The 26,829-nt window shown below is 42.1% G+C and overlaps 1 long non-coding RNA gene across 1 annotated transcript; it reads left to right on the top strand.

The window, feature by feature from the left end:
• The first annotated feature begins 2,266 nt into the window (after nt 1-2,266).
• On the top strand, nt 2,267-15,513 carry LOC139057475 (uncharacterized). Its single transcript, XR_011512814.1, has 4 exons — nt 2,267-2,447; nt 4,000-4,041; nt 11,669-11,873; nt 15,459-15,513. It is a non-coding gene; the product is annotated as an uncharacterized lncRNA (long non-coding RNA).
• The last annotated feature ends 11,316 nt before the right edge of the window (nt 15,514-26,829 follow it).

Here is a 26,829-nt window from a genome sequence, read left to right on the forward strand (position 1 = left end):
ATAAGATTGAGTCACGAGCAATATTGAGTTTCGAAGTATATGTGAAAAACACACGAACATACGTATGTCTGCGTTTTTTGCATATATATGTTGCTTTACTGATCACTAATTGTCACCATTGCATATATACAGGGTGTTGTTTCACGTTACTTGAACCATAGATGTATATAGACGTGTTTCAGCTAACTTTACTCAGAGTTTAAAAATATGCCGATGCACCATAAGACGATGTGACCAAATGCATGTTGCTCACTCTTGTATGTGTTACGCTATTCTTGTATTTTTCCTAAGTAGTTAATTAGTCAAGAAAATTAGCCATTCTGAAGGAACAAAGTTAGGCGAAAAATTCCAATTAGAAAGTTCTAGAGCGCTTTGTAAAACGTCCGATTAGGCCATTTCTAACTTTCTATCTATTAAGTGTTATTGTTTTTCAGCTTACTGCGGATGCCTGCGAAATACAAAAAATATCACCTGACATACCCGCTTGCGCGCCGTGCTTGCAGCGCTCTCAAACGAGCATACCATCGAGCAGGGTGTGCTGCCGCTTAAAAGGCGACAGGGCAGTGACGAAGGCGTTGGCTGAGGTATTGACGCCAGCGACGTGCTTCCCTCGCTGCGGTTCATGATGGCGATAAGCAGACGAGTGTTCACACCGGTTAAATGGTATGTTTTCGTATGTGCGCGGAAGGCTTGAGCAGTGCAATCACGACTCGCAGGCGGGCATGTCATGTGGTGCTTTTTGTATTTCGCGAGCATACGCAGTAAGCTGAAAAACACTAATGCTTAACACATAGAAAGACAGAAACGGTTTATTCGTACGTGTTGCCAACTGCTCTGCAACATTCTAATTGGAATTTTTTTCCTAACTTCCTTGCTTCAGAAGTTGGTTAATTATCCTTGACTAATTAGCTAATTAAGCAAAACACAGAAATAGCGCGACACGCTACATACCAAAGGGAGCAACATGCATTTAGTCGCGTCGTCATAGAATGCATAGAGTTTACACTCGGCCTAAAGTTAGCAGGAAGAAACACCCTGCATATATATATATATATATATATATATATATATATATATATATATATATATATATATATATATATATATGTATATATATATATATATATATATATATATATATATATATATATATATATATATATATATGCAGTTTGAGAAGACAAACGTCCCTACTAGCAGTGACAAACAACCGATGATTGGACGCATCCTGCATTTCCATCGGCGTCCATTATAAGGGGGCAGTGCCCTGGCTGTGTGTTAGGAAACGGCATTGCATGCCTCCATGTTAAATATGGTCAAGGTGGCGGAGAACGTTAACAAAATTCAAGTCTGGGGTTTGACGTGCCAGATCCACGCTTTGATTATGAGCCGCACCGTAGTAAGAAACTCCATATTTATTTTCACCATCTGGGGTCCTTTAACCTGCACCGAACGCACAGTACACGGACGTTCTTGCATTTCACCTCCATCGAAATGCAGCCGCCCCGACCGGCACTAGATCCCAAGCACTCGGGTTATTAGCGCAACACCTCAGGCCACTATGCCACCACGGCGGGTGCGGCGGATAAAGGAGTGAACATCGTTTTTACAGAGTGCGTATCGCTTAGATGTTACCCGTTAGCACGCACAGAACGAAACGAAAAGCTTGGCTGATATGTATGTCATCGTGCTCATATTTCACATGGAGGCCACATTCTTTTCTGTGACGTAGACGGGGTGCTGGCGAATGTGTTGGGAATCTGCTCGGCCACCAAGCAGAATCTGCGCTGCTATACGTTCTCGGTGACAAATCGCACAGCGCAGAAGCACACACACAAATGTTTAAAAGAATGGGACGACAGACCGCCTGCAGTTTGCTGTGACGTCGAAATAAGAAGCACAAACAGCGACGTTTCTGTACTTTTCTGGTCAATAGTTCAGTTCGCATGGTTGCGGCACGCATTACTTTTTTTTAAAATCCAAACGACGAAAACTGTGCGCGCACAAATTAGCACGGCGTTTGCGACGTTTGAATTTGGCGCCTTTTCCCGCGCACTCCATTAGCTCCGGCCGGTGCACCGCGTTACTGCGCCAAAGAAAGTAGTTCATCAAAGAAGTGAAGCAAAAAACTTTCATACACATGCAAAGCGCAACAATTGTTCTGTAATAACATGACATCACAGAATTTGTTATCAAATAGTACAATTTATGATAATATAAGCGTGTATTTGTATGAGTGTACATGTATGATTGCGCGCTTGCGGTGTTGATGCTTGGAGCATTCCGGCGAGTTCGTGTACGCTGTTCGCTTGAAAGCTTCCTGCTTTTCTGCGTTCTTTGTGTGCTTCGCTGTGACATCTTTGGAATATTCCTGCGTGTTGCTCGCTTTTTATGGGCTTGTTGCCTCGAAGATCGCCATGATCGCCTCCGACTCAGCGTCATCAAAGGTGAGTTGATGTTTCGAATTCCCCTTGTTCGTCCATTGCGAAGCGGTGTACGGGAGCCCGGAAATAAGTTCAGCGCCTGTGCGTGTTTTCCGCGCGCCTCTTTTCTAGTTTTCATTCCTAGCACTATCCTTCCGTTGCGAGAATTGGTTGTACAGCACTAGATTTGTGATATATAACGTGGAGCTTTGTCCTGGTTTAACTTTACTCTCCGCTTGTGGTGACGTAAGGCAGCTATGTGGTGCCAGCTAAAACAGGGCTGTTGTACGCCATGATTTTTGATACGGTGTTCGAGCACCGATTGAGTTAGCCTTATTAATGAGCGCATAACAATGCGACGTGAAACCATCCGATCTGTACTGTAATCGAAGATATTTCGTTTGCGCCACGCTAGTACAAGGCGTGTGAGTGAGCTGTAGCAACAAAGGGGGGGGGGGGGGGGGGCGGTGGGATCAGCGAAAATGTATTCTGTTGCGCTGTTCCCTTCAGGATCGAGTGACACCGCGGTGCTTCGACGCCACTATCTGTCACGCCGTGCGGCCGACGTTCGCGCGACCGGAAAACACAGAGGAGGCTGTCTCGCAATAATAAAAAATTTCAAGTGTGTACACGCGATTCTATGCGATACGTGACATACAATAGGGGTGATGCCACAGAGTGCTGCGAAATCACCGAGTTATACGCCTTGCCAACCGCGTGTGTTTTGTTTTCCACCTGTTAGCGCGCATTCAACTTTCTTTTTTTATCTTCTCCGTTCGGTGCCATCGAGTGCTTCGCCCAAACGGCTTCGCGTAGGTGCTCTGCATTCACGGAAAGGCAGATTTCATGGCACTCCAGGTCCTACTTTACTGGGATAGAACATTAAAGAAATGTAACAGCGTGAAATTTCAGCTTTTCGCACTTTAGTAACTGATTGATGTAACAAAGTTTTAAAATCAGTAAAGGAACGAGATAAATGCCTGGCATATCTGCCTTGTCGTCCCACTGTGTTTCGAGGCGGCATGTATATGTTATCGGCAACATAAACATCAATAATTAGCATTGTTTCTTGTGACCATAGAAGTAGCTAGTTATGTCGAAAAGCCATTTTTGCTTTGAATCCGAGCACTACACAGTGAGCAGATTGAAAGGGGAGCGCATCGTTGTGAACTAAATGACGACGCTTTGCCACAAGCTTGGAATAATGTTTTTTTGTCGAAAGAGCAGGTCTGTGAAATTCTTTCTTTGAGTGTAAGCAAAACTTCAGTAGCATCAGGTAGACGGGGAGTAAAAGAATGTAACACTGGGGCCTTATATGAAGGAGCTGCCTTTAATATGTGGCCATAACAGTTAAGTAGATGCGTGGAAATAATTTTTAAAATAAGTAGAGGAATGTGAAATAAATTATTTGACAAGCTCACACTGCCATTGGCAAGAGCGGCCACACTTTCGTGTATTCGATGACTTGTCATTTGTATCCGTCCATTTATGTCAGCCTAATGGTCCTTGTAGCTCTTTTGATTGTCGCTTTTGCTGCATCGTGGCTTCACGTTTTAATACTGACATCTTTTTTCAGATTCAAAGTGAGCTGGGAGACGCCCCAGCTGGCACGCTAAAGGTGAATTCTTTGGTCATCCATTCTGTAGCGTCACCATGATCAAATACAGTGATGCCGTGAAAATGTATTGCAGGAAGCAGGAAAAAAACAACATTGCTGATGCAACTGCAAGGCATTTGCTCCAGTGATCAATTGGTGCAGAGTGCCTTCATTAGGAGACATGGTGCCTTTAAGCACTCAGCTGAAAGACTTAACAACTGCACCGGGACTGGGAGTGAATTCAGTGTCACTTGTGAACATATTAAACGCAGAATGTGCCTTTTTCAGTGTATATGCCTGATATGAAACTTAGTGTGGACATTAGTGGTCTACATGAGTGAACATTTTCATTTCATTTCATTTTCATTTATTTATCCAAATTTCTTTATACAGGGTGAAATTGCAGGTCAATCTAAGCACGCAGTGCTTGTAAAATGACCAGGCAGTTGGTGAAACAACATAATACATTCATATTACCAGAATTAATACATTCTCTAGCATATATACACTGAACACCGTCCAATGCAGTAAACAAAAAAATAAAAAAAAAATAAAAAAATAACAAGCATTTGGAGTTCCTGTTTTTTCGTTTCATTACACAATGTTGTCAACAACAACATCAAAGTCAAAACAAAGTCAAAACATCAAAGCGATACATAAGTACACCAGTCACTTACAGGACTACAACTCAATTCTTCAAACTGATGAATTCACAATTATACACAGGTATCGAAGCAAGAACATAAATAAAAGTTGAAAACAAAGCCGGTAAACAATTCCGCATGAGTCAACTGGCTTTACCTACTAAATGTTTGTTGAGCTTGCACACCATTTTCTGATCGCTTTATTCATTTTTCGTTTCGTGTTTAGTGTACATAATTCATCACTCAATTGATTAAATACTGAAGGGACATAGTAGTTCCGGGTTCTTTTCCCATAGTGAGTGTAGACTCGTGGTTTCACGTACCTCTCAGTTTGTCGCAATGTCACGTTCTTTTTTACGGCAACCTTGAATTCTTTGCTGAAGTAGTGATTCTTCAAAACTACATAATTAAATAGTTCTGTCACTGGTAGTATACCCAGGGCTTGGTATTTTTCCCTTGTATCTGCGCTATCTAACGCTGTACCGTAGGTTATGCTCTTGACTATCTTGCGAATTACGCGATTAATTTCTTGTTTTTTGTTTTCAGAGCAAGTGCCGTATAATGTAATGCCATACATAAGTAAAGACTCAGCTAGCGCCTTAAATACAGTAAGCTTTACCTTAAATGGAGCTCTGCCTCGAAGGTGATACATCATGGCAGCAATTGATCTTAGCTTTTTACATACTTGTTTAACGTGACTATTCCAATTAAGACATTGATCGAAATGCACACCTAAATACTTTACAGTGGATTCGAGTGGCAAAGGTAGGCAACGGCATGAATTACAGTCTGATGAATGCAAAAAAATCCTTCTATTAATTGTGATAGCTTTGTGGGGATTCTTAAAACAAATAAGCTTTGTTTTTCCTTTATTTATGTAAATATAATTTTCCTGAAACCAATCACATAATTTAACAATATCACTTTGTAGTTGTTGGAACCCTGTATCAATGTTGGCAACATCTATAGTAATCGCAGTGTCGTCTGCATACTGAAACATTTTAGAATGTAATGGTAGAAGGCTGAGGTCTGTAACATAAATGTTAAAAAGCAGGGGTCCTAACGTACTACCCTGAGGTACTCCATAGTTTAGTGACTCCAAACTGCTATATGTATCTCCCAACCTAACACACTGAAATCTGTCAGCAAAATAACTTAAAAAAAACTTAATGAAGTGTCCCCGAAAACCCAGGTATTGCAACTTTTTTATCATAATGTTATGGTCTATGGTATCGAAAGCTTTTGTTAGATCTAAAAATAAAGCCAGGACCACTCTGTTATTTTCTATCGAACTGTTGATGTAATCGGATAGCTCATCTAGCAAGGAAGTTGTATTTTTATTCTGTGTGAAGCCAAATTGCGCATTATTGTTCAGTGAAAATCGATCACAGAACGACAGCAGCACGGATGCTACATGCTTTTCCATTATGTGGGCAAGCGCTGAAAGGATAGAAACCGGTCTGTAATTTCCGCAGTCATTCTTTTTTCCGTTTTTGTATATTGGCCTAACAACGGAGATTTTCATTCCTTTCGGTATATCTCCAGTTTGAAATATTCCGTTTAGTATTTTTAATAATACGTCCTTTAGTTCCTTAAAATTACTACGGAGGTCTCGATTACGAATCTTATCAAAACCTGGTGGCTTCCATTCCTTCGAACCCTTGATGATATTCCATAATTCGAATTCAGATATTTCTGGCAGAAAAGCTGTGTTTGCGCATGTGCGTTTAGGTTTGTATTCGGTGTGCCCATCGCGACTTGTTGCTCTTAGTTTTTCCGCCGCATGCAAGAACGTGTCATTGAACTTATCACACATTACTTTCGTGTCTACTGTGGGGAAGTTCTTTTTTATCACTTCTTCAACGCATGCGTGTTTCGATCGGCCCATCAGGTCATTTACCAATGCCCACGTTTTCTTTACATCGTTTTTATTTAACGAGAATTCTCGTGACAGGTATCTTCGTTTCGCAAGTCGTAATTTTGCTGTCACCAGATTTCTTAGTGAACAGTATTCTGCTCTTTTCGTAACATCGTGCGGTTCTTTCTTGCTTTTCTGCCATGCTTTGTCCTTAAGGTAGCACAATTCTATGATATCTGGCGTGATCCATTTACTGTCAGGCTTTCTCTTCTTCACCTTTACTATTTTAGTGGAACCTTCGTAAATCCTATTGAATGTTTCAATAAGACTACTGTACATGGTTAAGTGATCAAGCGGTAAGAGTGCACTCCAGTTAGTATTTTTGATTTTTGTGTCAACCTGTGCATTATCGATAATAGTTCTTGTAACCAAAGGCTTTTCTTTCGTTATTGGTTGTTCAGACATAATTGCTAACATGACAAAATAATGGTCGGCCAGTTTGTGCTTAACGACGCCGGATGTATACCGCTGGTTGGTTAATCGAAGGATAATGTGGTCAATGCACGATTTGGAAATTTTTGAGCCCAAGAATTCCTCTCTTGTGTAGTCGTTTATTGCGTTGTATAACCCATGTTCGGCTAGCAAATTAAGGTAATCAGTTACAGTTCTTTGAGACTCTTGGAAGATATCTATATTTATGTCGCCTACTAAGATCAGGTGTTTCTCGTTCACATACTTATTTAGTAAAAGCTGCAGTTCCTCAATATATTTGTGTGTATTCAAGTTTGGCGGCCGATAGATAATACACAAAGTGTACGTAGTGTCCACTTTACTAATCGACAAGTTCAGCAGCTCGGCATTATCAAATTTTACGTCAATACTGTATGACAACCAGCTATCTTTCACAAACACCAAAACACCTCCACCTTTCCTATTTTCCCGACATACGGCATATTGCGAGTAGCCTCTGAGGCAATACAAACTTAACCTTTCTGCTGTAATGTTGATTTCAGACAGCGCAATGACATCCAGATCAGGCATTGTTTGCAAATACGCACACAAGTGATCCCAATTTTTCTGCAGGCTACGAATGTTCACGTGTAGCACTTTTAGCTCTTCATGCAGTGTTTCTTCCCTTAATGTTTCAAGGATGTGCTTATCCCATTCGCTGAAGGATTCAAATGACCCCATTAGTTTATTTTTGCAAGATCAGCCACGCTATTGACACTAATTACATTAGAACCTTCTTCCTTCCTGACCAACACCTTGCCGTTCTTTGTCCAGACAAATTTGTACCCTTTCTCCTTCGCCAGCTGTCGAGTCTGCCAAAATAAGTGTCCATGCATTTTGGTCAGATTATCATTCAGGAATATTTTCTCAGCCCTGAGAGTGTTCTTTTTGGATATCCAGAGATCTTTGGTTGCTTGGTCGGTGAATCTGACAATAATTGGAGTGATTTTGCCTTGACGCGGTTTCAACCTGTGCGCTGCTTCCAAGGAATGCCGTTCTGGCGCTGGAATGTCAAGTTTATTGCTAAGGTTCACCAAGACCTGGAATAGGTCTTCCTTTGGTGATTCTGGAATGCCATGAATCTCAATATTTTTCCGGCGCGAGTACAGCTCTGCAATTTCAATGCTATCTCTTATGCGAGCAACTTCAGCATCCTTTTCAGTCAGCCGTTTTTCAAGTTCCTCAGTTTTTGCCTTTAGTTTACAAATCTCAGTTTCCTGGGAGCCGATTTTGGCAAGAAGTTCATCATACTTTTTTGACAGCAGTTCCATGAAGCTCTCTATTGATTTCGTCGTTACGTTTTGCTTGTCGACTTTCTTATCAACACTATCTAACTTGCACAAAACTTTGGCTAATTTCTGATCCAAGCTTTCAACTTTTTGAGCCGGAGCACTTGGCTGCTGAGGCTCCTTGCCGCTTTCGGGGTTTTTTTCGCTTGCATTGCTGCTCTCTGAATCCGAAGATTCAGTTTCCTCATCTGCGCATGACTGGCATTTCCAGATGTCAATGTCACCTTGTTTCATGCCTTGAAATCTTTTTTTCTGAATGCCTGAGCACTTGCCCAGATGGTAACAATGTTTACAGCGAAAACACAACAAAAACTGCTCTTTGCCAAGCTTCTTCTGGCATGCAAAACACTCTCGTTCCGCCATAACTTCTTCGAAAGGGCTAGAACACTACAATACTAAATTATTTCAACACGGCAGTCAGTCCAGTGGAGCATGAAGTTCAGGCAAGCGTGTCTCATTAAGGCACAATTTTCTTACCTATAACAAAGAAAACACGGTCAGAGCTCGGTCGCTGCTCCACCGGACTGCGGGGCGTTCTTCTTCTGAGCGTCCTTTTGTAGCCCGTAGAACCCGTGGTTTGTGACGTCAGCGCCGCCCCCTTTCGCGGCGTTATCGTCCCGTTGTCATCCACGCTTGCTTGGCCCAGATCCCTGCGCAGATATCTGCCGCAGGCCTAGCACATCGACGCTTCCATGGTCATCGGGCGATGCGGCGGTTCCACGGCTCGGAGCTATAACAAAGAAAACACGGTCAGAGCTCGGTCGCTGCTCCACCGGACTGCGGGGCGTTCTTCTTCTGAGCGTCCTTTTGTAGCCCGTAGAACCCGTGGTTTGTGACGTCAGCGCCGCCCCCTTTCGCGGCGTTATCGTCCCGTTGTCATCCACGCTTGCTTGGCCCAGATCCCTGCGCAGATATCTGCCGCAGGCCTAGCACATCGACGCTTCCATGGTCATCGGGCGATGCGGCGGTTCCACGGCTCGGAGCTATAACAAAGAAAACACGGTCAGAGCTCGGTCGCTGCTCCACCGGACTCATCTTTATACATCTACATCATATACATCATATCATACATCATATCATACATCATATACATATACATCTTTAACATCTTTATAGTTTTACCAGAACGAAGGTATAATGGCCTATGTCATACAGCAGTGCACTGCTAGATGTATCAAACCAGAACAGCAGCACCCTTCGAGAAAGTTGGCTGAAGAACGAGCAATGATCGGGGCTTTCTGCATTTCAAGGGCCAAATTCCAAAAAGATTGATGCCGAGCTGGATGGTGCGAAGTGCCGGTCACCACATGCTCTATCTTGGCATTATGTCTTGTTAAGATACAGAAATTGCATCACTGCTCATAAATTGGAAGGTTGAGGGGAAGTGGAAGGGCTCCCCTCTGGAGCAGCCAGTGCATGCCCTTTGCTATACTGATAATCCTACCTTAATGAGAACCAGTGATGCATGTTAACCTATTACGCAGCCAAGTGCATTCCTTGTTTTGTATTAAGGGGACACTAATGACACCCTAAATGAATTTTAAATAAAGCATCGTCTTAAATAACTACTTCTGTAAATTTCTTGGTAGTTGCTTGATTATTAGAGAAAATAAAGCTCAAAGTTTAATTTTCTGAGTATCGCCCCAAAATCTTCGTGCTGACACCTCATTGTCACATCATGGATTCCAAGTATTTTTTCATACTTTGGTTGTATTGGTTCTGTAAATGTTCCTGACGCTTTTTATTTGGGTTTTTGGAATATGATGAAGAACATCTTTATTTGTAAAAAAAAAATTGCTACACCTGAACAGACGTCATCTAAATCCATGACGTCACAGCAAGCGGGTGTGGTAACTTCAAGGCAGCACTGCCACCAATCTTTCCTCTTGCTGCTTTTACAGTTTACTCAGCCTCTTGTCACGGTATGAGTGAATCTCTTGAATTGTAGGAAGGTCATGTACAGATACATCTAAAATAATTTTTCTCTTTAGTGCTTTCATGCCGTAGTTGCTTAGGGGTGTTGGCACAGCTCCGCTAAGCACGAGGTCACAGGATCAAACAACCGCATTTTGATGGAGGGTAAATACAAAACTGCCCAGGTACCTTGCAGCCTAATTTAGTAAAAATTAGTCCAGAGTTCCCCACTATGGCATGCCTAAACATCAGATTGTCATTTTGGCACTTAAAATGCCAGAATTTAATTAATTTAATTTTTCTTTAGTGCTCCTTTAAGCTGTAGAATTCATGATCTCTGCAAAAACTCATGCTCAAAGTATTCTCCATAAAGATTAAATAAACAGTAGATATAAGTGTCTATTTATATATTGAATTGTGGTGATACGTGATGACTATTAGAACGGTGGTACAACAAGACAGACAGAATTGTAATACAATGTGTGACGGCACGATGATGCACATCGAGGAAATGACCGAGTCTCCCTAGAAGTCCCTGACATGGACATCAACTGACTGTCCACAAACTTCTGAGTTCACTCCGTGATCTTGTGCAGCCTGTGCTTTGCGAGTCGATTAATTTAATTGAGGTGGTGGTTGGCACATACTGTCCTTGCAACTTATGTACATTTCATACAGTGGAGTGGAATCCTCACACATTACATCTGGAGCACAGCAAGTGAACATGATGTGTAGTGGTAATCTTAGTAATGATCGACAATCATGTCCCTCTTCGAGCTCCTAATGCTGCTTGCCAACACAAGCAGCAGCAGTTGCCCAAGATAGCGGGAAAGAGATTCATTGAAAAGTGGCATATGCCCAGGCTCGCATAACCAGTCACCCAAGCTGTTCTGACGGTTGATTTTGAACTCTTCCCTCAACATAGCAGCCCAATCTCCCCATTAGACCATGGGCTACCTATTGACACAAATGGATGGGAAAATAGAGACCTGAAAGTATGAAGTATCCTAAGAATGGTAATCACAATAAATAGTACTAGATGTGCATTAGCTCAAGCTCTTGGGCCAGTTGGTGCATGATGAACTTGAAAAAGGGGGGTACCAGCAAAACAAAGGACGCGCACACACGGAAGAGGCGTTAGACAGGGAGTCCGTGTCTAATGCCGTTTCCTTGTGTGCGTGTCATTTGTGTTTCGCTGGTACTCCCCTTTTTCAAGTACTAGATGTTTGGATACTTTGGTTTATTATTCTTGTTTGTGCTGGATTGTTCTTCTGAAACGTGGCATCCGGACAGCATAAGAAGCTTGTAAGAAGTCCAGTTTAGCATTCTAGATTTGCAACAGGTACTTTTTTAATTTATTTGCAGTAGGGCTGTTGTGTGAATGTGCTTGAAAGGCTTAAAACTGTTTTGTTAACATTTACTTAAACGTGCAGGTTCACATAGGTTGAAGGAGTGCACATTGAGAAGGTTATCCTGGCACAGCTTACCATGGCCTGCCATGGTGGACCAGGAAAGTTGGCAAGGGCCTTGCTTCACCATGTGTTCACAGAGGAGGAGCTCATGGGCCATTTGGCCTTTGGAAATAACACCAAGGGGCAAAAAGGGCTCTTGACCCCACCAGGGTCAGTGCTGTTATAGGCAAGTACCATATATCCTTTCTGGTTGCATTTTTACATTCACATTTTTTTCTAAAATTATGAACTTGCCATTGGCATAACAAACGACTTTCAAGTAGCCCGTGTGTGCAGTTATGTGCTACGATAGCCTACTATTTGGAATGACTGTTCATATGATCATAAGTACGTAATGCCGCCATACACAAATGCTTCTAAAATTTGAAAGCTGCCTTCACTGCTGAAAGTTTTTAGTGGCTCCACCACATAACATGAGCTGCATTGGCGCATTAGCAGTGCTACATGGCTGTCATTGCAAGGAATAGTTGTCTGTGAAGCACGCTCCAAATCTGTTGGCATGGAGGACATGTTTAATTAGCCTGAAAGTGTTATTCTAATACACGAATTGTGGAGAAGCTATGCTCAAGTGTGGTTACTGCTCAGCTCGAGCAGGAGCACGTTCACCAAATTTCAGAAATCAAAACAGCTCTCCATGTTCTGAGATGTGAAACAGTAGTTTCACCAATTTTAACAGACCACATCAAATCAAAGTTGCTCCTATCTTGAAGCAGGTCTATGTGATCCGAGACAGCAACCTTTCAGCTGAGGGAACCTGAGTGTTGTGGCAATTTTCTTTTGGTAGTTTCAATCAAAGAAACAACAGGGACAGAGTTGCCAGCTTCACAGTCAACAGTACTATGTTTAGTGGATGCTTACTTATTCTAAGCACCTAACCTATGACTCGTATTTATTAACATGCACTTTATCACTTTGCATTCTAAGATATGAAAAAAATATTTATGCGGCTTTTCCCCATATACTTCAATAAATTGAAAATAGGCTCTTGGGGCCTAATGTATAAAGCTTCTTACAGTCCATCGGACATGTCCACTACTCCCATTCTGAAATTGTTAGAATTGATTCCTGCTTCCTTACTTCACCTACCTGTTAACAGGGTTATTATGAACCATTGCCAAGTAGATTATGGGCTTAAAATAATCAAAAAGATGAATGGGCTTTTCTGTCGCTCTTGTTTAGCCCGTTGAGGGTCACATTTTGGGGATAAATATGCCTCTCTAATTTAGGAGTTAATATATTTTGTGGTTTGCAAATGCTCAAAACTTTCGAATTGAATAGTGTCCTATTCAATTTAGTCTTTGAATGGTCACTATTTGTAAATGTGAGTATTCTAATATTTCGAAACACCAATAAAACATGAAATTTGAGCCAAAGTACGGTAAATTTTCACGTCCAATAACATAGTATAGACATAACACGTAAGAACTTGTAAGAATAGCAGACCAGGCTACATTACTTAAGTAGCTGTACTTTAGAGGCTGTACAGCAATCATTTATGCTTACTGAAGAGTCCTGTGCATGTGAAGAAACCTTTTGCTGCTCCATTTGTGCTTTTTAATAAACAGCTCTTCATAACATAACAATGACAGAAACTTGCAAACATTAATAATACTAGGTTGTGAGCCTCATCTTACATTAATTGTGATATCAGCTGTTCATTATTCAGAAGCTATCCATTATTTGATTTGCTTCTAGCATTATTCGGTTCAGCCTCAAAAATCACTTTTCGTGCACTCTTAATATTTTTATTGCAGATTTAAGTTCTTCAGAGTGACGTTCCGAGAAAATGAAGTGGTAAATAATATTTTTAAATAACGATGAAGTGGCAATACCATTTCAGTATTTGCAGTTTTAGATGTTTTATTTTTTTATGCAGGATAAAGCAGCATAATTTTTTTGTGTAATGAAACTTACAAAAACTTGTGGCAACACTCCCAAATTACTGCAATGACAGACACCAAGGAGCTAAGTGAAAATCAGTTTTGGAGAAACCCATGGAGCGACAGCACTTTAAGAATATTTTCTAGAAGCCTCAGAAGGTTGCAGCACCTCCAGTGGGATGCTAGGCAACACTTTGTTCTGAAAAGGCAAATTTTTTCAGAACGTTCCGTCACAGCCACAGATGTACGGCAGTAAACCCTAAAAGGGTTAAAGAAGTCAGTCCTATGGCATACCGTATTTACTCGCATAATGATCGCACTCGCGTAATGATCGCACCCCTGAATTTTGTCGTCAAAATTCGATTTTTTTAATTTCCCGTATAATGATCGCACCCTGAACTTGCCGCAGCGATATGTCGTGTGCCAAGTCTAGCTAATAATGATCGCGCTTACCATCTGTCGAATGCTACGCGAACGACTCGTCTGCACGCACCAAACATGCTTAAGTAGGTGCCTCATTTCATTACTTTCATCACTTTCCGCACAACCAAACTTGCCTTTATTATGGGTAGGCTTTATAATGGTTGTAGTCAACAAAAACAAAAGAGGCGCCTTTCGATTCTTTTCATCTGCACTCGTGAGCACGCAACAAATCGCGCGCGGCAATGATAGTAGCCACGTTTACACTGATCCGTTAAAAGTGTACCCTGTTCATACGCCAACGCTTGTAACACAGCTAAGATATTCGGCCACCCTTAGCGGAAACGTGCCGTGTTAGGATAGTAGTGAAAACAGGTGCCGCAGTTTCCGCTGCACGCCGGCCATGGGTTTCTGTCACTGGCACCTAAGCGCGCCCATCTGTTTCTGTCCCCTCAAAGTGGACATGGCTACGTTATTGCCGCAAACTTGCCGATATTAACGATATTATTCATCACTGACACGGAAGAAACTGTTTCAATGCACGTAATGTACTCACGAGAAGAAAAAAAAAAGATCGCGTTCGGCGCGTCCGGCTTGCTCCGCCGGCCGCCATTTTTGTTTTGGTGTCCCGCACCCGCATCCCGCAGCAAACGCGGGACGGAAAAAAAAAATTTTATTTTCCGCGGGTAATTTAACCCACGTAATGATCGCACCCCTGAATTTGCGTCAATTTTTTCTGACAAAAAAGTGCGATCATTATGCGAGTAAATACGGTATGGCTCTTAAAAGACAGCATTTCTTCGTATCTGTCACATTCTGCATGTTTCATGCTAAGCAGCTTGGTGCACAACTACACGGAATCCTCATTATAACAGTAATTCAGTCGTTGAGGCAGAAAACATACTTTGCTGTAAGCAGTGTCTTCTTTAATGTAGAAAGTCCTAAGTCATTGTAAGGCGAGAAGTACATTCCGATTGCATGTGAACTCGGGAAACCTAACTTCAAATGAAGCTACACTCAATTGTAGTGACATGACAGTATTGTATTTGGAGCATGGAAAAGCACAGTTAAATGCTGCACATTTTAATTATGAAAGTTACAAGAAATAATTTAATTGTCAGTTCAGGTTTATTTATGAACAACATGAATTTTTTTCACCATTTTGTTTCTCAGCAAGCAAAGTTCACATCTTCGACATTGAGGATATTCGTAAAGTTATTTTGCTACAGTGTTTTGTTCCTCTTTGCCCTTTCCTGCATTTGACACTTAGTGGAGTCCCGTGCCACACAGAATCAATTTAAATGGTCATGCTGCAAAGCTGTACCCGTGGAAAGTTGGAATTAAGCTACACAAATACATAAATCAATTTCATTATAACAAGGGCATATTGCATGCCATTCTTTTGCATGTAGAAGTTGCTTTTTAAAACTTGTTCTGGCTTGTTGTTGCAGGCTTCACGTGTCACAAGTTTCCTGGTACCAACATGCCCTATGTAAAGAACTCCGGCCTCGCTTCTCACATGGGACCAATAGCCTCTCAAGAGCCCAAGTTGGACAGCTCAAACCAAAACACAAGTGTTGTGCTTTTGTAACTCTCGACATTTTTATGTTTTATGTTAGTCTCCTGAAGGGCTCAATTTGGATTTCTCAAATGAGCATACAAATGTTGTGCCTTTCTATGCCTTGACATTTTTATGTTAATTTTATTTATGCTAATTATGCAAGTCTCCTGAGAAGCCCACATTGGATTGCTTAATCCAGAATACAAGAGTTGTGCTTTGTTATAGTTCACTACATTTTTATGTTAGTTTTTGATATGGTTCCAATAAGGATAGTGTTTCCTTATTAATATATTTTTTAAGTATCTTAAGTCATTTCATGCCAAACCACCCATTTTGTCAAGAACTGTTCCACTATGGCAAAGCATTTCAAGTTTGCTTGATTTTGAGTAGGTACAATGAGAAAATTTTTGAGAAAATTTGCTTTCATACATACACTTGAGTCATTCCAGGGCAACCAACCAGCGTTTTTTTGACCATCACAGATATAGTTGAAACTCCGAACTCTTGCTCCCCATTTATTTTCCTTCGCAAAAATTTTTTTGAATTTTGGCAAAAATTTATTGTTCTTGCCCAGCTAAGCTAGAAGGCACTGATACACGTTTCTTTTGAAAGGGAAATTGTATGATCCAGATATTCAGATGATGTTCATGTCAAGAGACAAGTGGTGTGACTGCCAAAATTTGCAAAGTTTGAATTTTCTTCTAATGTAGGGAAATACAGAAGGCACAAAATAAATATAAAATCAGACTGGTTGACTTGGGATAGCTGCAAAATATTTCAAGCCTTGTAGGTTCAGTTGATCAGCTAAAAAAACTGAAAGTTCCAATTTTTTGCAAGAAGCTTCGTGTTGAAGGTAAAAAATTAGCTTTGGAGGTTGGCACAAAAGTATGTCGCCCATCGTTACACAGCCCTACATGTCTGCTATGCATGTGACAAGTAACAAAAAGGTATTCTTTAAGTGCAATAAATTATTTTCTCTAATGTTCATTTGTGGATCACACATACAGCATAAATATAGCATAAATATATGAAGCCATGTCAGCTAGCAAGGAAAGACTGTTAATATAATTAGCCACAAAAACTACTCAACAAACTGACTGCCTTTTTTATCATTGCGAAGGCAGGTGACGTCAAGCGCTGCAGCTGCAGTCTCAACTTGTATTTTTTTAACATGAATGCAAAAAGTGGTCGCCAGTGGTGTCTGACCACATCAGACTGAACAAGGCAAATATGACTTTTATAGGTGAACACGTTCTGGCTCTGAAACAGTGGTAGCAAACAACACCACAAGAATTTGTTCACACTTATGTAGGTTTTCAGTCTTAATTATGAAGGTGTTTTCTACTTGCATCATCATTGGGCTCCAGGGAGCAGGGCACGAAGTGTCCTGCTCCCTCTGTGTTGCATTGCAGTGCGACATGCCCTTTAAAATGCTTTGTATGAACAATATCAGCGCTCTTCCTGCATTTACTGTTTACATAATAGCCGATATTTCTTTTTGTAAACTACATGAAAGATATCTTTTAACACTGCAGGATTCCCTCACATATTAATACGTACGAGGTCTGTTAGAAAAGTATTTGACTTTTTTTTGCAGACACCTGATGAATATGAAACAAGCGCGTTTTCGTCAGCCACCCTTGAACCTTTTCGCGCATGCATGAATTTTTTCCCGCCTGCCAATAGCGTGAATTGCTGGGACGCAGCATTTGAATGAGGTAGTACACAGTGCTCTCGTCGTTTTTTTATTGCAAGGAAAATGGCGGAGCGACTGGAGCAGTGCTACTGCGTCAAATTTTGCCAGAAACTGGGCGACAGCCACGTGGAAACCATTCGGAAGATTCAGACTGCTTTCGGTGACTGCGCTATGAGCAGCACACAGATTAAGGAGTGGTACAACCAGTTTAAAGATGACCACGCATCGGTGGAGAGCGAGCCACGCTCCAGTCGGCCATCAATATGCCGAAATGACCAGGTCATTGCCTAAGTGAATCCTGTGGTGATGCGGGACCGTCGTGTGACTATCCAAGAAATTGTGGAAGAGGTGGGCATCAGCACATTTTATCCACATTCCATTATCACCGAAGATTTGGACATGAAGACATTTGCCCCGAAATTCGTTCCCAAGCTGCTCATGGTGGAGCAAAAGCAACTTCGTGTTGAAGTCTGACAGACATGCTGGATTCCACAAACAGTGACCTCAACTTCACGAACACCATAATCACTGGTGACAAGTCTTGGATGTATGTTTATGACCGGGAAACCAAAGACCGCTAAGTGCGCATCAACGTTAAAGTGTTGCTGACTGCTTTCTTTGACTCCCGCAGTGTGGTACACCACGGGTACGCACCACAGGGTCAAACAATCACTAAAGACTACTACAGGGATGTCCTCCATGGTCTATGTGATGCTGTGTGGCGCAAGATACCAAAGTTGTCAACAGGAAATTGGCGCATCCATCACGACAATGCTTTTCTCGCACTTGATTCAGACTCTTTTGGCGAAAAACCAGACTCCTGTAGTTCGACAGGCTCCTTACTCTCCTTATATGGCCGCCTGCGGCTTCTGGCTATTTCCCAAAATCAAGAGGCCATTGAAAGAAGCACAATTTCAGACAAGAGAAGACATTATGGCTGCAACGACAGGTGAGCTAAACTCCATTCGGAAAGAGGCCTTCTCGGAATGCTTCTAACAATGGCAGCACCGCTGGGAGAAGTGGCTGGAGTCCCAAGGAGACTACTTTGAGAGTGATTAGGTTTCCAACGCTCCAGTTATCCCAGTTTTTTTTTTTCTTCAGCCAAAGGTCGGATACTTTTCTAACAGACCTCGTATTGATATTTTATGTGCAAGGGCTGTATGGTTTACCTGGCCCACACCAAACACAAGCCTCGTTGCGTTAGAGCATGTGTCCCTTGGCAATAAAATGGAGACACTAACACCGCTTCTCTGTCATCTGTGTGGAGACGAAGCCAGCTTTGTGGTCTGCATTCCCAGCTGGCAAGCAGTGCGCACATCCGAGAAAAGTCGGTGCTGACAAAATTTCAAAAAAGAATTTCTCGCATTTAAAAATAATGCCTTTTTTAACTTCACACATGCATAGCAGACATGTAGAGCTATCCAATAATGTATCACATACTTTTTGGCCAACCATGAAAGCTGTTTTTTCCTTCAACATGATGCTTCTTGCAAAAGATTAAAATTTGTTTTTTTTTACAGGCAATTAGCTGAACCTTCAAAGCTTCACATTTTTTTGCTATACTATGTCACCTGGGCTACCATTCTGTATTTAATTTCTGTCCTGTGAATTTTCGTTACGGAAAAAAAAAACTAACGGATTGCAATTTGACTCATTTTTGCCGGTGCCGAAAGCAATTGAAGTATTCAAATATTTAAAAAATTGGCTATTTTGGCAGTTGCATCACTTCACCGTATTTCCACGCACACCATTTGAAGGCCTCGATCAATACAATGTGCATTTGAAGAAGAATGTTGATTGATGTCCTCTAGCTCAGCTGAGCAGGAAAACTAAACTGTCACCAAAGTGCTACAAAATATCTGGCAAAAATAAATAAAAGTGGGTAACGAGTTTTGAACTCTAGTAAACATATAGTAATGTTTCAGCTATATGTGTGCTGTCAAAAAAACGCTGGTCGATTCGGCATGGAATCGCACACCTGCAAGTGCATCTGTGCCATTGTCAGAGTTCAATAAAAACTGCATTTGACATAACTTTGTAAAAATAACTTATTGCTTTCTAAAATACATGAGTAAAATTAATAGGTATAAGTCGGCTTAAATTTAAAATGCAACGAAAGATCTCTGGTAATGGCAATGATGTGCCTTTCATGTTTGCATGAAACCATATCTTTTTCTGAATTCATTCGTTATTTTTTTGTGGCAGTGAATAAAATTGTAATAGAACTCTCACAAGGAGTAACTTTGATTCCAGCATATCACTAATAGCTGTTTTTTTTCCATATAAAAATCTGAAGTAGTTAATATGAATAAGTCGCTTGATATGGAATGACCTGCGCAGGAACGTTATCATGGCGGAAAACACAACTGGATCATGCAACAGCAATGCAGCATAATAAATTGCTCCCATCAGCATCACTTATTGTGATTGCCATGTTTCAGAAGTATGTAACATTTACCGAAATTGGCACATACCATTCAAGCAACAAATAAGGATTCTACAGTGATCCTTTTTCAGTTTTACAGATCTTTAAGTTGTCTGTGCCAGGTAGCATAATTTTTGTTCTTGAGCTGGATTATTCAGAGGTGGACATTACTAGCACAAGAAATGGAAATATTAAACTGATTCTCATAAATTTATTAATTCACTTATCACATCACGGCACATATTTCAGTTTGCAAATTGTAGCCAGTGATTTTGAAAGACATATTCACCTGAAATTAATTTCCAGGATGACACCAGTTGCGAAATTTTTCCATAAATGTGAGAAATACATGGGCATTCCGGTTACTTTTGTGCTTCAATGCATAACAGTGCGTTCTGTTAAAAAAAAGTAAGTGCTACAGCAGTGCATTTCTACAGCCAGTTTGATGGCATGTGTCTCGTTACTGGTGTCATTCTGGAAGTTCGTTCTAAGTGCATACACCTTGTAAAATTACCGTCTACAATTTGAAAAGCTTTATTAGGAACTGAGTTCTTCTTAATCAGCTGACTATGGTGTCTTGATTTCTCATGCAAATAATGTTTGGCACTCTGTATCTAGAATTATGCTAGCTGCAACAGTCCGTGTTTAATAAATTCCATGAAACCTAAAAATAACCACCCTGCATATCAGGTCTCAGTTGAGTGCTGTGGGCTCAAGCAAATCGTGCCATGGTAATAGTACCACTGGCTCCCAAATAGAGAAAGCAAGTGCCTTTTTTGAGTGCTCTTATTAACAGTCATGTCAGTCTGCTTCTACATTTAATTTAGGTATTTATTTTTAAAATTTTATTTCTTTTGAGAAATGTGTTTTACTTAAGAGCCACACAGACTACATCTTCAGTATTCTGTTTTGTTATGGTGTCAAGCTGCAGGAAGTTTGTACTGTGCAATAGTTTTTAAGAAGTTTCTGATGTGCTCAAACTACAAATGGTTGTACATTTACACAGATGTTTGTTTACAAATAAACAGTTCACCTAGAAAAATGGTTTTTGTCTGCATCAGTTCAGCACTCTTAATATTGTGGAGGTCCATCCACTCTGACTATTGAAAAAAGTGGCATAACAGTACTGCTAGCAGTTTTACAGTATGGTTTATTACAGGCGATCTGGGAGCATGCTTTTGAGCCCAGGGTGGCAGAGGCCTGCGATACAAAACCCCTGTATTTAAATTTTATCCCTGCCCTCTCACAGCAAACATACCAACGTGACATCAAAGGTAATTATATGCAGCATAGCTCAGCAGTATTTTAAGGAAAGTGCAGGTTTAAACTGCTAAATACCCAGTGGGGCATAAAGGGCTTTCAACATAATTTGTGTTGATGTTCAACAGATCTGCAACAATTCTTCCATGGGCTTTCAATATTAATGAACAACACATTTCAACAACACATCAATGGGCTTTCAATTTTGAGAGTCAACACATCTTCAACAATGCTTCAATGGGCTTTCAACATTGACAAACAACACATTTCAACAATACGTCAATGGGCTTTCAAGTTTGAGCTTTAACAATGTTTCAATGGGCTTTCAACATTGACAAACGACACATTTCAACAATACGTCAATTGGCTTTCAATATTGACAGACAACACATCTTCAACAATGCTTCAATGGGCTTTCAACATTGAAATACACCATAGTTTCAACGATATGCCTACGATCTTTCAAATTGAGAGGCCACAATGATGTTTCGACAGAATGTCGCGGGCCAATTATCAACACTTGTCAACAATTTCCTCAATGCTGTTTCAACAATTCCCCAATGATCTTTCAAGGTCATTTGTTGACGTTGAACAATGATATCTCAATAACCTTTCAACAATTTTTTTTGTAAGGGGTAGCTCTGTCGGCTCTAGTCGCATCCTCTTTTTGTTGCATTAATTGATTCAAATTACCACCAGAGTCATTTATTCTTCGCTGCTGTTCACCAAATTTCTACGTAAGGCTATGGGGAAGCTTGATACATTGCCACCAGCGACCGCGTGGTGATGCCGCCGGCTCTTAGGGTGCACTCGGCAAGCGGCGTGGCAGATGGCCAGTGTGTTGCTGGGGGCTGGCCGCGGCATTACGCGTCCTCTAGGCCTCGGAATCTTGATCACGGACTTTGTATTGTATTTTTGCATCATGAAAAATTTTTCAAATGTGTAGCTTGTTAATTGGCTGATAACAGACTGCTTTAAATATAAAAAAATCATCGTCAAGAGAAAGAGAGAGAGGACTAAACGTACGCAAATAGATTATGACGGCCGCAAAAATCTAGGGGGCACTGCAACATTTCTTCTGAAGTATACTGCTCACTTTGATAATCGAATGTGACAATGGTGGCACAAATCATCGTTTACATGTTTTTGAAGAATGTATAACAGCGTGACCACGACAACGACGGCGTAACGAACAAGAAATGACAGCGATTGATATGTTTCCAGTGCCGCGAGGACGGTTGCATGACCAAGCGAGCATGACGAAGACAGAGTAATGACAGTCTAGTTAATTTGGCGTGGCAACAACCACGCTCTGGCACTTTCTTCAATCCAAGTTTACTCTACGAAGGCCAGAAGCTCCTGCGACCATTCTCTTTGCAATCGTCATAATTCAAAGCATGGTGACAGTCGGTGAAAGCGAAGCTGCGGCAAGCTAAGAACGAAAGTTGCAGGACGATGTCTGCTCTCTAAGTGAGAAACAAGGTTTTTGAAGCATTAATATCATGATGTTTACAAAGTTGTGATCAACACAGTAAGTAACTTTGTTTGCCTCGTTGCAGGAGTGCTCACATGCATTCTTCTGCCCTTCATAAAAACATATTGCGATGAGCTTCAAATTATACCTGGCTGGTCTGCGAATGTTGGCTAGAGGGAGCGGAGTATCTATCTATCTATCTATCTATCTATCTATCTATCTATCTATCTATCTATCTATCTATCTATCTATCTATCTATCTATCTATCTATCTATCTATCTATCTATCTATGGATCATGGTTGTTGCATGACCGTCATTCTAGCTTTGTCATCCGATTCTCGCAATACAGTCGTCATGCATTCGTTGTGTAGCCTCTTACGCCAACCCAGTGCCTCAGATTGCCTAGCAGCTTGGGCCACCAAGTGTGTGCTGGTGGTCATGATGCCATCGTCGCTCCATCGTCGCCAATCCAGCTTCAGGGTCTGGCTCTTGACATGCAGTCGTCGCCGCGCCTTCTAAGCGAACCAAGAGGCCCAAGTTGTATAACACGCTGGGCCTGGGTGTGCCCGTGGTCTAGATCTCATTGTGGTCGCTGCATCGTCATCATTTAAACCTTGTCGTTCAAACTCTCTCCATGTTCCCATCGTCACGCCATCATCGTCATAAAGTCGTTATACACATGTCATAGAATTCTTGTCAAACCCCTGTGGTGATGCCATCGTCATCACTCCTGCTTGATCATACAGCTCTCGCCATGCCGTCCTCGGGACGCAACGGTTGTCACGCGCTAGTTGTCGTAAAGCTTGGTGTTATGATCGTCGCCACGCTTTTGCCGTGATGCACGTGTCCTCCTCCCACTGCTGTCATATTGTTGTCGTACCATCGTCATTATTGCGTCACCGTCATAGAGCAGTTCTTCATTCGATGTCACAGCAACGTCGCGATGCCACTGCGGTCGTCGCATCTTCATATTACAACTCCGTTCTGTGACTCTCGTCATGCCACCATTGTTTCACTGTCGTTGTCATGCCATTGTTGTTGCGCCGTCGTGATCACGTGGTAGTTTCACTATTGTCATCATTTCAGCAACATGATTCTATTTTTCTCATGCCGCCATCGTAGTCATACCACTTTCATTATTCCGTCTACGTCAACCCTTTTTTTTGTCATTCCAACGCAATCTTTCTCTCATCGTTCTATTCGGATTAGGCCATCGTTGTCTTAGCATCGTCGTCATTGCGTTGTCATGCCAACATGGTCGCGAAACCGTCGCCATTCCAGCTTCTTCATGAGACTCTCATCGTGCCTTCATGATGTCATTGTCGTCATACTGGCTTCGTCATACAGTCGTCGTCACGTCATTATCGTCATACATCAACCTTCATCCCATTGTCCCCGTACCGTTGTCATGCATTGCCGTCATTGCGTCATTGTCATACGGGCATCGTCATGCATTCGTAGTCATACATTCGTCGTGCTGCCGTAGCGGTCATTCCGTCCTCGTCAATCTAACTTCGTCCTCAGACTGTCGTTGTCACTTTGTCATTGTACCATCGTTATGATTTCAGCAATGCTATCTTATTGTCTTCATACTGCCGTCGTCGTTTCATCGTGAATGGCTGAAAGACAACGTGAGTGTTGTTTTCGACCATGAGAGAGTGCGTAAGTTCTAACTAATGACGAAAACAAAGAGCACATTGCAGAGGCGTCTTATCAGTTAGGCACCAGTGTGACGCATTCCCCATTAGCAGATATTGTGGGGGGGGAGGTACTTTTTCGGCTGTGTTCAAGTTTATTTCATTCCCGTGTTCACTTTACTTCGCATTCTTTCTTTGCCGAAGCCCCTAGACCCCTATACACACTGACCTGTTTGACTGTTCTTCCATTTTGGCTTTTTTCCAGGCCGTGTGCATGCTTGCTTCGAGTTAAAACCGGAGAAAGCCGTGAGGCTTGGCGTGGAATAAAAAATAGAACGTGGTCTATTTTGAGGAGCGGTGCGAAAAACCATGTCTTTGATTTCTATATTGCAGTAGCAGATAAAAAAATATAACTTTGTGAGGCGCAACCACCTTTTTTTTAAGTGTTCAGGTGCATTGAACGCAAGAGAAAGAGTGGACGCAACTGCGATGGTAAGAACAAGTTGTCCGAGTGGAAAACTCTCACGTCATAATTAAAAAAATTCATAGGAATTTCGTTTCGTGATGCGAAGTTTCTCATCACCATCCATCTGCACAATGCAATGTTGGGCTCGTTGGTTCTGTCTTTTCTTCTTTCCGCATGGTTGCGCTTGCGCAAGAACCACATTTCATGCCATCCCCCTGCCCAGCGGAGCTGCGGTGTACACACTCCCAAAGCGTGCCTCATAAACAAACGAATACATGCGCAGCGGGTATGCAAATAAAAGGCTGACATTACGCTCTCTCTGGAGAGGAGCTCATGCGCGCGTGTTATGGGCCTCTATCATTCATAAGCAAAAGAATAGTAGGAGTGAAGGTGGGGTCGTAAAGTGATGCGGACGGGGAACAAATAAGAGGGTGATTGTATAATATGGAGGCACGAGTGTGCACGCTGACGAGCCAACGAAGCCGGAACGATCGGGCCACGATGGCGGCAATTTGTCTGCGGGAAGGAGCCACTGCCAAAGCTGCCGCCAAGGGGCATGGAAGCGGTGGCCGGCTCTAAATTATTTGCTCAGCTCAGACAGACCTATCTCTGACATCGCCTTATGATCAGCCACGCGAGACATCTTTACGAGGAGAGATTCGGGAAAATGGGATTGGCGCATGGCTCGTGGGTTATTACACACTTTTCGCTCTACTAAATTCATGTTTGAACGTACAGCCCTAGCTTAAACAGAAACAAGAATGTTAGGGGAGCATGAGGGCACTGTCTTTGAGGCCACACAACTCTTTCTCTTCTAGAATTATGTTTCTTGCCCCGTCTAACAACCTGGATACCTTGCTTCGTTATCATTACCAATTTTGTTGTTGGTTTCTCCTAGTATAGTTGATACAAATGTTATTTTCTAAATAATATTATAATATCATTGCACTTGCAGACGCAGAAAACCATAAGTAATGATGATGATGACGACGACAAGGGATGTATATATACACAAGGTCAAATTGTTCACACAGCACCCTTTTCTGGTCTCCTTTCTTTTTCCCCTGTGCAGAGCAGCAGGCCCGAGCATGCTAGCTCAGACAGGCCTCTGTCTTTCTAACAAATTATATCATCTTCCCCCTCCCCCCTCCGTAAATAAAGGCATCAGCTGCAAATATAGGCCTTTATCTGGCCTTCAGCAAAGAATCCTAAATATTGTTATACGCAACTTGCGCAGTGGCCAATACTTCTCTCAAGAACAAACGGTTTGCGTATTCAGGTCTGCGCGGGTGACATCTAGAGCGACAACATCTGCGTCGAAATGGGCTCGGCGTACGCATGTGCGGCCATATTTAACAGATGAGATCTCTTGCCTTGCTGCTCGGCGCACATTTGGGTATCTGCTTAACCTGCCCTGAAGTGCTGCGTGGGGCTAGCTCAGCCATTGACCTTTTCATCGTGCGGCATAGCAGAGGCTGTTCAGCGTCTCCTCTGCTGCAGCACCACGTACTCCGGAAAGAAAGCTTGCCTCTGCACACGGTCGCGACGCTAAGCTTTAGTGCTGTCTCAGCATCACAACTTTTGTTCACAGGCCGGCATCACAGCGCCTTCTTCAAGCTTTCTGGAAGAAGCGAGGCCGGTATGTAACCTGTCAATAGGTTACCTGTCTACCGATCTCATCTACGTGTCCAGCGACCACGAGGATCTTTTCTTTCGTGTTGCCTATTTATGTCTCCCTCCCTTTCTCCAAAGCGCTGAGCTGAACTTCCTAAAGGGCTGCAGAAAATAACGCCTCTCCCTGTTCGTAAACGCTGTATTTTTCGGCTTTCGCCATCATTAGTGCTGATGGCGGCAGAGATCTGAGAAGCAAAGGCACAGTTCACATGATTCAGTGCATCCTGTGAATGCATCCTGGGCAAAAGCTTAGGACCTCCGTTATCGTTGAGTCATTCTTCTTTCAACTACTGCATCTGTGACGCGCGCGCGCAGAGCGTGCGATTCCTGCGCACGGTTTGGCAAACGAACGCATTCCAATTGATGTGCATTCCATAGAACTTGTTTTATTGTCCTAGCACTATGAACAAAATTCATTGAACATGTGGTGTGAGAGTGTAGGTTGCACTTTACCATGTTTTGGAGGGCCATTAGGAAGGCTTTTTCAACGCCTTAATTCCACATTGCTTTGTTCAGACGAACTGTAGGTGATGAACTCTCAATCCGTGCGCAGGAATCAGGTATACATGGTGTCGCAGCTAACTTTTACGAGAGTATGAAAAATGCAAATGCCACGTAGCTGGACAC

This window comes from Dermacentor albipictus, chromosome 3 (assembly GCF_038994185.2).
Source record: "Dermacentor albipictus isolate Rhodes 1998 colony chromosome 3, USDA_Dalb.pri_finalv2, whole genome shotgun sequence".
Lineage (NCBI taxonomy): Eukaryota > Metazoa > Arthropoda > Arachnida > Ixodida > Ixodidae > Dermacentor > Dermacentor albipictus.